General features: G+C 32.9%; 1 pseudogene; it reads right to left on the bottom strand.

The window, feature by feature from the left end:
* Positions 1 to 321: 321 nt before the first annotated feature.
* On the bottom strand, positions 322 to 1,352 carry LOC148204447 (uncharacterized; annotated as a pseudogene).
* Positions 1,353 to 13,488: the final 12,136 nt, after the last annotated feature.

The following is a 13,488-nucleotide window of genomic DNA, read 5'->3' as shown; positions in this document are numbered from 1 at the left end:
ATTCCTTTAAGACCTTTTCCAAAAGTTTATTGTTGGGATGTCCAAGTTTCCTATGCCAATTTTCTTTAATAGACATGTAGACATAAGAGTCTTTGTTGTCACATAGTTTATACAAGCCATTTTTAAGTTCCCCTTTTAGAAGAGACTTCCAGTTAGTTTGTCCTTCACAAAACAATAATTTTCATAAAACTCTACAATAATATTATTGTCAACAGTCAATTTTAAAATACTTGGCAAATTTTTGGTGATTTTTGGAACATAAAGAACACCATGCCGATGAAGATTACTCAATTTGGTTGATCCTGAGGCCATTACTTTCAGTCATTCACCATTACAATCAAGTAAAGAATTAGTACAATTACTTTCACCAAGTTCCTGAATTTTCTCACTTTGGTGAGTTACATGGTTGTTGGCTCCACTATCAAAATACCATCCATAATCTTGACCTTGATAAAGTAAAGTTATGAATGCACTGTGTGTTCCTTGCTTTTCACTTTCAACAGATTGAGTTTTCCTTGTATAGGACTTATCAAATCGATACTAACATTGTATAGCAGTGTGGCCAATTCTTCTGCATACCTGACATATTGGTTTTGACATCCTACTTCTTCTTATGTCACCTATCGTGCATATAAAATTAGAGTCTCTTCAATCACCTTAGGATCCAAATTTGTTGCCTTTACACTCTTTCTTGGCAACAAAGTTTGTAGAGACATTCAGGTTAATGATGTTGAAATTATTGAGTTGATCTAATATGTTTTCAAAGGTTAACAATTGAGTTGGCAATTAAACCCAACTAATGTTAATTTGGTCACACAACTTAACAACCACTGCATTGTAATCAGAATCCAAACCATTTAGTTTCTAAATCACTAAATCAAAGTTAGAGATTGGTGAATCTGTCAGCTTTAAGTTGTCAACAAGATTTTTCATCTTACCAAAATATTGCTCCATCTTCATGTCTCCTTGATATGTGTTGTGAAATTCAAATTTCAGATAGATGATTATGGATCTGGTGTGTGCACCGACAAGACTTTGAGCTTCATCCCAAAGTTGTTTGGGTGTTTTATAATGAAGCATTGAGTTGCAATGTCAATTGACATAGAATTCATCAGCCATCCTAGAATGGTTTGATCATGGGCTTGCTAATCCTCATAACTAGGATTAACTTTTATTGTCATGTTCTTTGTAACAATTAATTGGTCTGGACATTCTATTGTCCCTAGTATATAGCCATTAATTTTAAATCCTTTAATCACTAGTGAGACTAGAGATTTCCATGGTGGATGATTGTCTTTGTCCAACTTGATAGAGATTGTAGAAGGTAGGTCATTTCTCTGATTTAATGACATAATGGTTATGGTTCAAGAGCTATTTGCTTAATAGCTCTGATCCCAAGATAGAAAATGGTATCGAATGTGTTAATTTGCATTGATCATGTATTGTTTAAATATAAGTAATAACTTACAATCAAGATCCTATAATTATGGTAATAAAGACAAATAATTTCCTAAATAGGACGTTGATGAATAATTAGAGTAATTACTTGAATATTACACCACAAAGAAAATTAATATTGTGAATCGCCAAAATCAAGAGTCACAAATGATAGGATATTTGACACAATATTTGATTCTATCTAGCTACCTGGACTACATCCAATTTCAATTCTTCTTCTAAACTTACTCTTTATTTGGTAGGTCTTTCTTGTGTGATGGATTTCTACTTGCTTCATGGCTCTTCGCTTCCCTAAATTTTTTTGTCTGCTTGAATATGTGAATATGGAACAAACAAAAAAGGATATGGGTTCTTGGCTTTTTTTGTTGGAAGATGATGGAGAAGGGGTGTCTTTGATATTGTGTATTATTATCCCAATTCGTCTGATAAATGATGGAGATTTAATGCATAGAAAGCAATCTCATGCCTTACTGGTGTAGTTTTTTTTCATTAATGACACAAAGAACTTTTAATTTCACATATGACATACTATGCATTATATTTACAGTTATAACATGGGTTTTATTACGTTCAGAATTTGGTTTCCTGAATACCGAATTCTGAATGTCATTTGAGGAGTTTTTAATAAATGCAAAACTTGGAATTCGTTTCGCAGAGACACAAATTATGGGAATGGGTAAAATGAACTTTTAACCTAGGTAATTCTTTTTTCACTTTTTACTTGAAAACCCTCCTTTCCTTTTTTCTTCTTGTTCTTTGTCTAACCTAATCGCTGCCCTTTCTCTTTGTTCTTCTTCTTCTTCTTCTGTTCTCCCTTCTTGTTCTTCTCTTCGTGTCACTTCAATGCCACTATTGCACGGACAAAGTTTCATACCACCACATACCACCATAACACCCTTTTGCACAAATACTCTTTCAAAGCAAGGAAAGCTAAGGTATTTATTTACATTTTTGTTTACATTTACATAGTTGTAGACTTTGAATGATGATGGTTTGGCCTATGTGCATTGATCTGGGAAAAATAGTGAGTGGGAAATCGCTGAGGCCTTCAACGGGTTTTGAAAATTGTTGAGGCTTTCAATAGTTTTTGAAAACCAATCAATTTGAAATATGTGCCCTTGCATGGACATGTATTTCCTCTATACTTAATTCCTCATGTAAAAACAACATATTTTCCCACGACCACTTTAGCTTCACCGTAGATCTAATAAAGGACTCCCTTTAACCAGTGTAGTCCTTAACAACGTATCACATAGATCTTCCTAATCAAACATCGTAGGTCCAATTATTGGAGGACCATCACCTCTAAGTCCCAATTGAAGTGATACATCCTACAAGGTAATTGTGTATTCTTCAGTTGGGAGATGAAAAGTATGTGTCTCAAGCCTCCACCTTTCGATAAATGTTGTAACTAACTCATGATCTACTTTTAAGTGTCTCAATTTAGATACAACACCAAACTCAACTTCCTCTATAACAAAAACAACTACAACATGTGGTTCAGACATCAAATGGTAGTATGAAGAGACAATGTTGCCCTTCGCATCCTAAATATAAATAAATAAAGAAAGTTCAGGACAAAAGTTAATTGAAATTTAGGTTTACGAAAAACATAAATAACAAACCATGGACGCAAGATACGCAATTTTATGTTATATTGCCTCCACATCTTTGAAATATTTTGATCGTGTACGAATTAGTTGATAACAATAATATCAGTATGTGATGTGGTAGTGAACAATCACGATTGAAGATATATGTAGACAATAGTTCACTTCATCAATTCAATGTCATCCGTTGGATTAAAGTTAACAAAAAATATGACAATCTTTGACTGCAACGAATAAATGTGCATTACTATATGAAATTTATTATAGCCTATACAAAAGTCTGTATGAGTAATAAATTCGCATATGACAATGTGTATGTAAATAATTCACTTTGTCAGACGTCTTTAACACAACCACATTCACATCTCCTAACTACATACTAAATTGGTTGTCAGAAATTAAATACCACGAGTTAGTAAAAATTTAAAATCTTGTAGTAAAATATTTAAAAACTTAAATAACAAAAAAATACATCAAATTATAATAGTTATGTGATAAAATGTATTATTATAATGCATAGTTTAAACACCTTGAACCTCATATTTGTTTTATTATTAAATATTATAATAATAATAATAATATTGAAAGAAATAATTTAATAATATTTAGAATAAAGATGAATTAAAAAGGTGATGAAAACAATAAATGAGCAGTACTTCTGGTGTTCATGCAAATAGTCATATTTTACATGACAAAAGTTAATGAGTACTAGTAAATCAAATTTGGTAGACCCATTAAATTCACTAAAATCTCAATTTGTACAAAAATTGGCATCCAACCATGTGCACTATGCATCAAAATGATTAAGTTTGACACATGAAAACAATAAATGTCAGGTGGTTCAAACAAAGTGGTGCAAACAAGAACAAAACATTGAATGTGACATGGCAAACCTTCAGCATGCATGAAAACAATAAATGCATTGTGTTCACCTCTATTTGTTCATCTTTTAACCCTTAGATTAAACTAATACAAAGTGTACATAGTCAACATCTTAGCCTATAAATGAAGGAACTTTTAGCTTATTTGATCAATTTAATCAAGTCACTGAAAAAATATTGTAAATAGTCATGACATCTACATCATTACCTATGTTGATGTACTTCAACAACACCATCTTCACAGGCGAAAACTATTCTGAAACATACATTAGTTCCCAAACTGCTTGGATCACCACGGTTGATACGATGACTATTGTCGAAGTGAAGCAAGCCAATCCTCAATCACTTCAGCATGTCAATGCTAAACCAATATGAAGTTGATTTACGATACAAATTACCAATCTACATATGTGGTGGCACTACACATTATTGTTTATGTATAACTTCTGCAAATGATGATTTTATTACACCAATTCAATCAATATTTGGTATGGCAACACAAAAAACTATACAGATTCATGTTGAGACAGTAACATTTATTACACTAATTCAATCAAACATAAGTCCTAATGAACTTTATTACGATTTGTGTAATAACTTCAATTTCTCACTAAATGTAATGAAATGCTGCATGATATTTATCGTTGTTGCCTCATCTAATGTTAGTCTATACATCAACAAATGAATGTATTATTGCAAGTGACATCATAAATTACGCTGTTGTGCAACTTTTACCTAAATAAAATGAACATTTCAACCATTTTCAATACACATTGAAACATCTAAATTTACTCTCCATTGCTTTCTTCTTCTCCAGTTGTACACTGCATTATTGCTCCTAATCGTTCATCTTCTTCTTCATAGGTAATTTGGTTTCAAATTGTTTTAAGGTTTCAATTATATTAAAATTAATTAATTAAATATGTCTTAAATTTTAAATTATACAAATAAATTTCATAATTTTCATAAAATAGGTTAACTTCTAAATGAGATACATACATTAAGATATATTAAAATAAAATTTTATTTATTTATTCTCTTATAATTATTATTATTATTTATTGTATTATTATTATTTGTATTATTATTATTATTACTATTATTTTAATTCGTTTTAATATTATTATTATTAGTATTATTATTCATATTAGTATTATTATTTATATTATTATTATTATTAATATTTAATTTGTTGTTATTATTATGTTTACAATTATTTGTAAATCCAATATCCAATGATGGGATATGTGTGCATGTTTTGAGAGAATGAAAACCAGTTTTCCTCCGGGATTTGGCTACTGAACCCCGTGAACTTTGCTTCTTGATTTGCTTTGTCCTGACCAACTGCAGCACAAGGCTCAATGCTACTTACTCCAGTCCTTGGGATCTCCCTCTATCACCTTCTTCATACAATATATATATAATATTATGCTTCATTATCAATCAAATTCATTCATTTTTTATTCAGTTAACCATTTCACTCATCTATATATCATATATGTTTGGAATCTATTCTGTTCAATTTTAAACACTCTAAACATGTTTGAATGCTTTGTCTTATTCAACACTCTCTCAAATGCTTAAAATGCAACTGATATTTAAAATAATTCACATTCTTAACGTCACGAAACCCTAAACGAAACTCGCTGATTAGGTTTTGAAAAGAATCTCTTCGAGTGCGTGGACCAAACTGTTTTACTATGCAAACTGGAAATTGTAAAATAAACTGTTTTTTAATACTGTTTGATTAAAAGCAAGTTAAAGGGTAATTAGCTTGAAAGAAGGAGATTGAAGGGATCCTGTATTCGTACGTATGTTGTTTAAAGTTAAACCATTTGATTTGAAGAAAAGAAAACTGAGAAGAATTACTAAAGGTGTGTTTATGGTTCACTAAAAGAAATGTGCATCGATGTGTGGAAAGAAGGTAGGTATATGGTCCAATCGAAGTAGAATAATAATATATGGATGAGTTGGAGAGTGAGAAAGTGATGTGGAGAAAATGGTGTATTATTGGTATGGGAGATAGGAGAGGGAATCCACGTGAAGAAGTGAGTAAATTAATAAGATACAAGTCAAGAAGGATATGCCAGCTTTCTTGCTTGTGTAGCGTGCTCATGTCGCCCATGTTTCTACCAAGTCCCACCTTTTTCTCCTCTCATTCTTTCTACCACCTTACTTTTTCCAATAACAAAATAATAATAACAATAATTATATTCATTTAATTACTTCTTTTACTAAACCTCTTCTAGTGACAAGTCATTCATCAAAACAAGTTTCCAGCTATTTCAATAATGTCACTAGTAAAAAATCGGGTTTTTACAGCGCACATTATGCCACGGTTCAACGAAAACCGCAGCATAATGGTGCGCGGTGGCAGTTTTGTAAATAAAACGAACATATATGCCGCGGTTCTACTGGGAACCGCGGCATATACCCCAGTCAACCATTGCCTTTGACGCCACGTATGAATAAAAAATTAAATAACAGAGTATATGCCGCGGTTCTCTGCACAACCGCGGCATATACCCAGCCAATTTATTGCAGGTGCTGACTGGGTCAGAGATTTTCAGAAGTTACAGGGGGTATATGCCGCGGTTCCCCAGAGAACCGCGGCATATACCCCAGTAACGTCTCAACTTCTCTGCCAGTCAGAGAATTTCAGAAGTTACAGGGGGTATATGCCGCGGTTCTCTGGGGAACCGCGACATATACCCCCTGTAACTTCTGAAATTCCCCAGAAGGCAGTTGGGAAGCAGTTGTGTTGAGTACGTTACAGGGGTATATGCCGCGGTTCTACGAGCAACCGCGGCATATTCTGCTATCTGAAATTAATTTAATATTGATTTGAAATATTTCGAGGTATATGCCGCGGTTCAGCGGGCAACCGCGGCATATAGTTTGAAAATAATTTCAAAAATGCCATTTAGTATTATTTTTTTAATCAGTATATGCCGCGGTTGCTCGTAGAACCGCGGCATATACCCCTATTATACCGCGGTTAAGTAGTGAACCGCGGTAGATTCCCCCGTTCAGAGTTAAAAATTAAAACTTTGAACAGTGATCGTCTTCTTCCCGCAAGCCACTGTTTCGCGTTTTCTCTTTTCCCTCCGACTCCCATCATCTCCGATACGCTATTTTTCTCCGTTTAAACTTCAAATTGTTCGGTTCTTTCTCATTTGTGACGATAAACAACAGTTTTTGGCCGATCAAAAGCATTTGAAACGCGTCATTCCCACTCCTTTGCGATTTCGTTTTTTTTGCACCAAGCGTTTTCGTCGTTCTTCTTCCAGGTATTTATGCCCTTTTGCATTGTTAAGATGATTTCTTCATTAGTTTTTGCATAATGCTATAGTTTTGGTAATGTATGAAGGTTCTATAGTTTTGGTAATGTATGATGATGGACGGGAGATCAATTGCTAAGAGTAGAAAGATTGCTTGGATTTCTCTCAAGGTTTGACATATGCTAAAGTCTGACTTTGTTATAATTGTTTTATAACAAATGTTATTCACTAACTATTATCAACTGTGATGATATATTGTAGTGTAACAGACAAAATGGGTCATATGAGTGTGGATACTATGTAATGTATTGGATGACCCATATTGTTCGTTCTCACATCACAAGAAGCTGGGAAACGGTAATATTTAACTTTAACAAATTTTGATTTTTTAACAAATGTTGAATTCATATACACTAATTAAAATGAATTGTCTTTTGCAGAGATTCAAGACTACTACACCAGTTCCTGAGAAGTCACTACTATTCATTAGGAACGCTGCTGCGAAGTATATAGTTAGATTATACAATAGCTCTTAGATTTAGATTTAAACAATGCATTTGATTAGATAGAATTTTCTTAGACTCTCTACTTTATTTGATGTTGAAATACATTTGAACATGTGTTTGTTATGTTGAAATTGAATTTCTGTAAATGTTTTTATATGCAGGTCTGTTTTTGTGGTAATGGATATCACAAAAACAGACCTGCAATTTTAAAAAACTGCAGGGGAATATGCCGCGGTTCTAACCACAACCGCGGCATATAGTGCTTCGTTTTTTTTTTACAAACGAGACATATGGCCGCGGTTTTGACACTAACCGCGGCATATTCGTCGGCCTATATGCCGCGGTTCAACCGCGGCATATAGTGCATTTTTTAATTTTTTTTTTAAATTTTTTTTAGGGTTTAGGCAGCGGTTCCCTAGACAACCGCGGCATATTCCGCAGCCTATATACCGCGGTTCGAACCGCGGTATAAAGTGTCTGACTTACTACCGCGGCTGAATATGCCGCGGTTCAAGAACCGCGGTAAAAGCCCTTCGCTGCACTAGTGTGTCCCTCTCTCTATCAACACTTGTAACTGTTAACTAATATCTTATACCTTCATACACATATTTATATGATTGAAGAATTAGTTAGAGACTATGTATATATATAGCATTGAGTTAACTGATCGTTTATATAAGATAATCTTAATAATTATTATGAAAGGATCATTTTCTATCAAGTTGTCATTTGAATACTTTTAACCTTTTCAACTTCAAGGTTATTAATTTTTAAAAAATAATTTTAATCCTACAAAATTAATTGGTAAACTAAGGTTTACATCTATTTATGTACTCTAAATTCCCTTTATATCTTTAGGATGTGAGATTAGCAATATTTTTCTCATATCGAGACATATAAATTTTAAATGTGTAATTACACTTTAATTGATCTGTTAGCTACTTAATATAATGAGCGACACAATAGACTTAATAAACAATAAATATTACTGAGATAGACTTCAGATGACCTTGATACCATCTTAACTAGTAGACTTTTAAATTTAACATAATTTTAAAAAATCAACTTGTAAGCTGAGGTTTATAGTGTAAAATTGTCTTATTTCTAATTGATGTAAGATCTTCAACATCGTAGTAGTATAGTGAAGGTTTTGGCACCTATTTTTTTTCCACATTATACTTTGATTCCTTAACTTAAGTATATCTAATCGAGGTAGAAAATGAGGGTTTTTTACTCCAGTTCCTAACCGAACCCTATACTTCTATAATAGGCTTTGGTTGAAGACAACCAAAGTCAAATACAATTAAAAAAAGATTGAAAATAAAAAAAAATAAAACTTGAAGTAGAGAATAGGCTTCAGTCTAAAAAAAACTAAAATTTATTTGACTATATGCTTTGGTTCCTTGAGTAACTAAAGTTTATTCTTTACTATATACTTAGGTTTTTTCTATAATCGAATCCTATTCTAGAATTTTTTTAAAATAACTTTTTTATTTTTCTTTCTTCCTACATTATGAACTTAGACAAAAACCAAACAACTAAACACATCCAAACACAAACCAAATATATCAAACATATAAAAAATATATTAAGAGCATATAAAAAATATAAATTTTTAAGAACGTGGAATCTTAGAAGCTAGGTATTGCGACAATGCAAAAAGCATTTTGGAAGTAAAAAAATGTGTGCTACAATAATGCAAACTGAATGCAAAACTTGGACACAAATGACGACACAAAATGTGTGTGTAAGGAAGAACATAACGAGCCTTAACGAAATAGAAAAAAAAAACGAGGAAGAGAGAATGAACAAGTGAGCCAACGATGGAAATGGAGCAAGGTGAGGAAGAATGGAGAGGACTGCAGTGGTGGAGAAAATGGCAACTCAAGAGTATAGCAGGGACAAAGAAATGGAGCGAAGTTTGCATTTGTAGTGACAATAGAGAAATGACATTGACGTTCGTGTCTCCCAATTACAAAAGAAAACAAAGGAGCTCTCAGCAGTGCAATGAAACAAATGTCTTTAGTAGAGGTTTTAAATATCTGAAAAATTAACCTTTGCAAAGACTTCGGTTATTTATAAAATCGAAACCTATAATCTCTTAGACATAGATAAAATCCAAAAATAATAATGACATTTTTAAAATTTTAATACTAGTATAGGTTTTAGTATTTTAAAATCAAAATTTATAGTTAAGCAAAAAACTTTAAAACTATTTTTTTTGATTTTTTTTAAACTAAAGTCTATTAGACAATTTCAAAAATGTTTTTTACACTAGTGTTAACGCAAGAAAAATTTATTGAAAATATCATATTAATTATATATAGTTGTGTGAAAATAATCCTTACATTATAAACTATGAGTTTCCTAACTTTAACATATGTGATATTAATTTATCATGCTAAAATAAGTTTTGAAATATAATAAGAATTTTACCTAAAATAGAATTAATGTTTGTACTTTGAGTCGCAAATCTAAACCGAGATGAAAGCATCAACCTTAATTGCGACCAGTCTGTACTCTCGCTCGTTTCCTACGATAATGGGTCGAATATTAAGTGTTTAATTAAGGTATATTTTGACTTCTATTTTATTTTTTACGTTGTTCCAATTACACCTGTTCATCACCTAAAAGTATAACTCATAATCGCTTTAATCTAGTCCCACAACAAAATAATTAGCAACTGAAATAATAATGTCAACCAAAGCCTTTTTATTCCTTTTTCTTTTCCTGATTCCGTGAGTAGGCATTGGTGGCTAAAATGCATGTTCTAATTAGATAATCAAATGTAAACCCTGCTTAATCATTGGAATGTGGATCTAATTCAGGATGCCACCATTCATGTTTGGTGTTTAGGGTGCATTCATCGATTACTTAACTAAAAGCAAACAAACTATAATGACTTAATTTTTCATTACGAAAATTAAGGACTTTTCAAAGAAATTATTACATGGTGTCGCATCATTGTCATTGGGTCCATCTTCACGTAATAAAAAATGAATATTTTTATTAAAAATTATAATGTTGGTCTCTCTTTAATTTCTTAAATGCCATTTTTATTCTCTATTTTTTTATTTTTGTGTTTAGATTATCTAATGCTCATAATTTTGTTCTCTCTTTAATTTTCACACCTTATGCAAATTTTCGTATTAAATTAAATTTGTGGATTTTTTTTAATATAGAACTAAAATATCAACCAAAAAAAACATGGGACTAAAATTGCTTTTCAGACATTTAAAAAATAAAATTGTAATATAAATATTTTTAAAATTAGAGAACATAATTCTGTCAAAAAAGTTGAAGAAAATAAGTCACATAATAATATCAAATTATATAATAATTTATCATTAAAAGCATTAGTTTGAATTTCAACTTCTGTGAAATGTATGAAAATTAAATATTCTTTCACAAAAGAGAGAAAACAAACTTGATAAAATATTACTTGTAAAGACTGGAAAGAAGTCAGCTTTAAAAGAGGACACGTGGCAGTAAATAATGAGATTGAATCATTTAAAATAAAATAATTTTAAACATAAGAATTCTGGACTCAAGATCACTCCATTATCTGAGGAAACCTTTGTCACTCTTCAAAGCTCTTTCTCCTTTCTCCGCCTTCTCTCTACCAAATCTCTTTACTGAGCCATTTGATTTTCGGTCAGGTGGTGCCCAAGCATCCACAACGTAGAAACCTTCAAAACCGACCGATCAGTTTCGGGTCTTAGTCGGATAAGTGGCTCTATCCATTTCTCCGTTGTTCTTGAACTGGGGCATGCAACCTTTGTTGGTTGCATGCGTCTTGTGTTTTCCCTTTTCTGTTCTCTGCTAAATTTTGAGCTCTAAGTGATGTTTTCATCACCATTTCGGTGGTTGTAGGGCACTGTTTAGGTTCTTCACTGAGTAGGGTACTGTGGAAGCGGTGTTGTGAGCTAGGCTGTTCAACTCCAAGGTAAGGGAAGCTAGATACTTTTTCTATGGTTTGTATGAACAATGCATGTGCTAAAATCCGTAATATTTTGTTGTTTGATGAACAAGTTTGTGTTTAGAGTGACCTTGTTTTGTATGCATCTGTATGAGCACATGTGGAACTGTGAATTGATGTTGTAAATTGATCTAGGGGAAATGTATTGATGTGATTGAGTTCATTGGTGAGGTAGAGATGTTATGAAGGTTATTAGATAGGGGGTTAAGTGAAACTATAGTGTTTTTGGGGCAAATTAGTGATTTTGGGCATTGGAGGTCTTGAGTGCAATTGGGTTGTTTGGGTAGCTTAGATAGGTCAATTTTGACTTGTTAGGAACATCAAACTGGTCTAAAACAAGTTACAAGTGGTAAAATTGAATTTGGGTCACTAAGTTGTTGATTTTGGTGGTCTAGAGTAGAAATTGAGTCTAAATCACTTTAGAGTTGTAGTAGGAACGTTTATAATCAATTAGACAAGTTTAATTAGGTCTAAATCACGAATTAGAGGTATTAGAAGTTGGTAAAATGGCCTAGAAATGATAATGGGGTGTGTGAATGCATAATTCTGCAGAACTTGAGTTCTGCAGATTATGCAGTCTCGTTATGCGAATGGTCTCGCATAGCGAGTCCCTATAGAGAGTGCTCATTGTCTGGGTCATTCGTTGTACAAGCTGGTGTGTTGTGCGAATAACCAGAGGGTGTTACTCTCTGCCTTGTGATTCGCATTGCGAATCCTATCACTATGCGACTGGTGATGGCCTGGAGCCACTGCCATTTTAATTAGAAAGGCGAGATAGGCGCAAAGCGAAAAGGTTTGGGGGTGTGCTCTCTGTTTGAGCTCTCGCATAGCGACCTGAGTGCGCTATGCGAGAGACCTAAGGCTTGTAGCCTCAGTGAGTTAATTCGCATAGCGAATTGGGGTGCGCTGTGCGAGACTCTCATGTCTCGCCTTGCGAGTAGGATGCGCTCTGCGAATGCTCTGAGTCCATATTTCTCTTTTGCTCTTGCTTTGGTTAAATTAAGTGTGTGGAATGATTGGAATGCATAGTATGATGGTGATAATGTTATTTCATTGAAAGTATGTGAATGTATGAGACATGTTTGGTGGTTGAATATAACAAAGTGTGGTTATTGGACGTAATTCCATGATCCTCAAGGAGAGGATCTATGGTGGTGTCCTTGATGTGTTTTAGAATGATTTGCATGGAAGCTCAGTCTTGGGGGTTATCCTGAAACTATAATGGTCAATCATTCTCAAGTAGAGAGGATTGAACCATGTCGTGAGTAGTAACAGGAGGTCTTAGTCTTGGAAGCTTCCAGTATGCTCCAAGGCGCGGTACAGACTAACCTTGTGAGTGTGGTAGGGTGAAACCCATTGACAACGGCTTTCCAAAGCAGTAGAAGCCACCACGAGTGCATGACCCGTCATAGCTCGATAATCATTCTAAGTTCGGACGAATCAAGTACAAAGTGTAACAAATTATGTTTGTTTAGTCTAGTATATATCTCTTTAATTGTCTATCTGTCTTTAAGTTATATCATTTTGAAATACTTTATTATATAGAAAGTTTTAAATTATGGCTTCTTTCCGATAACTATAATCTTAATAACTTATCTATAAATCTACTTCTAACTATTGTATTATATTATATTTGATAACCTCAATATCATATATTTTCTATATAATATGAGACGTTAGTATTTGGATTTGTACAACGCTAGCATGTGTTGATTAATTCTGAATCAAAATTTAATTAGTTCAAACAAACAAAAATCAAAATGAAAAATCATA

The sequence above is a fragment of the Vigna umbellata genome, chromosome 1, assembly GCF_029865625.1.
Source record: "Vigna umbellata cultivar VRB3 chromosome 1, Vumbellata_1.0, whole genome shotgun sequence".
In the NCBI taxonomy this organism is placed as follows: Eukaryota; Viridiplantae; Streptophyta; class Magnoliopsida; order Fabales; family Fabaceae; genus Vigna; species Vigna umbellata.
This window is presented reverse-complemented; position numbering and strand designations above follow the sequence as displayed.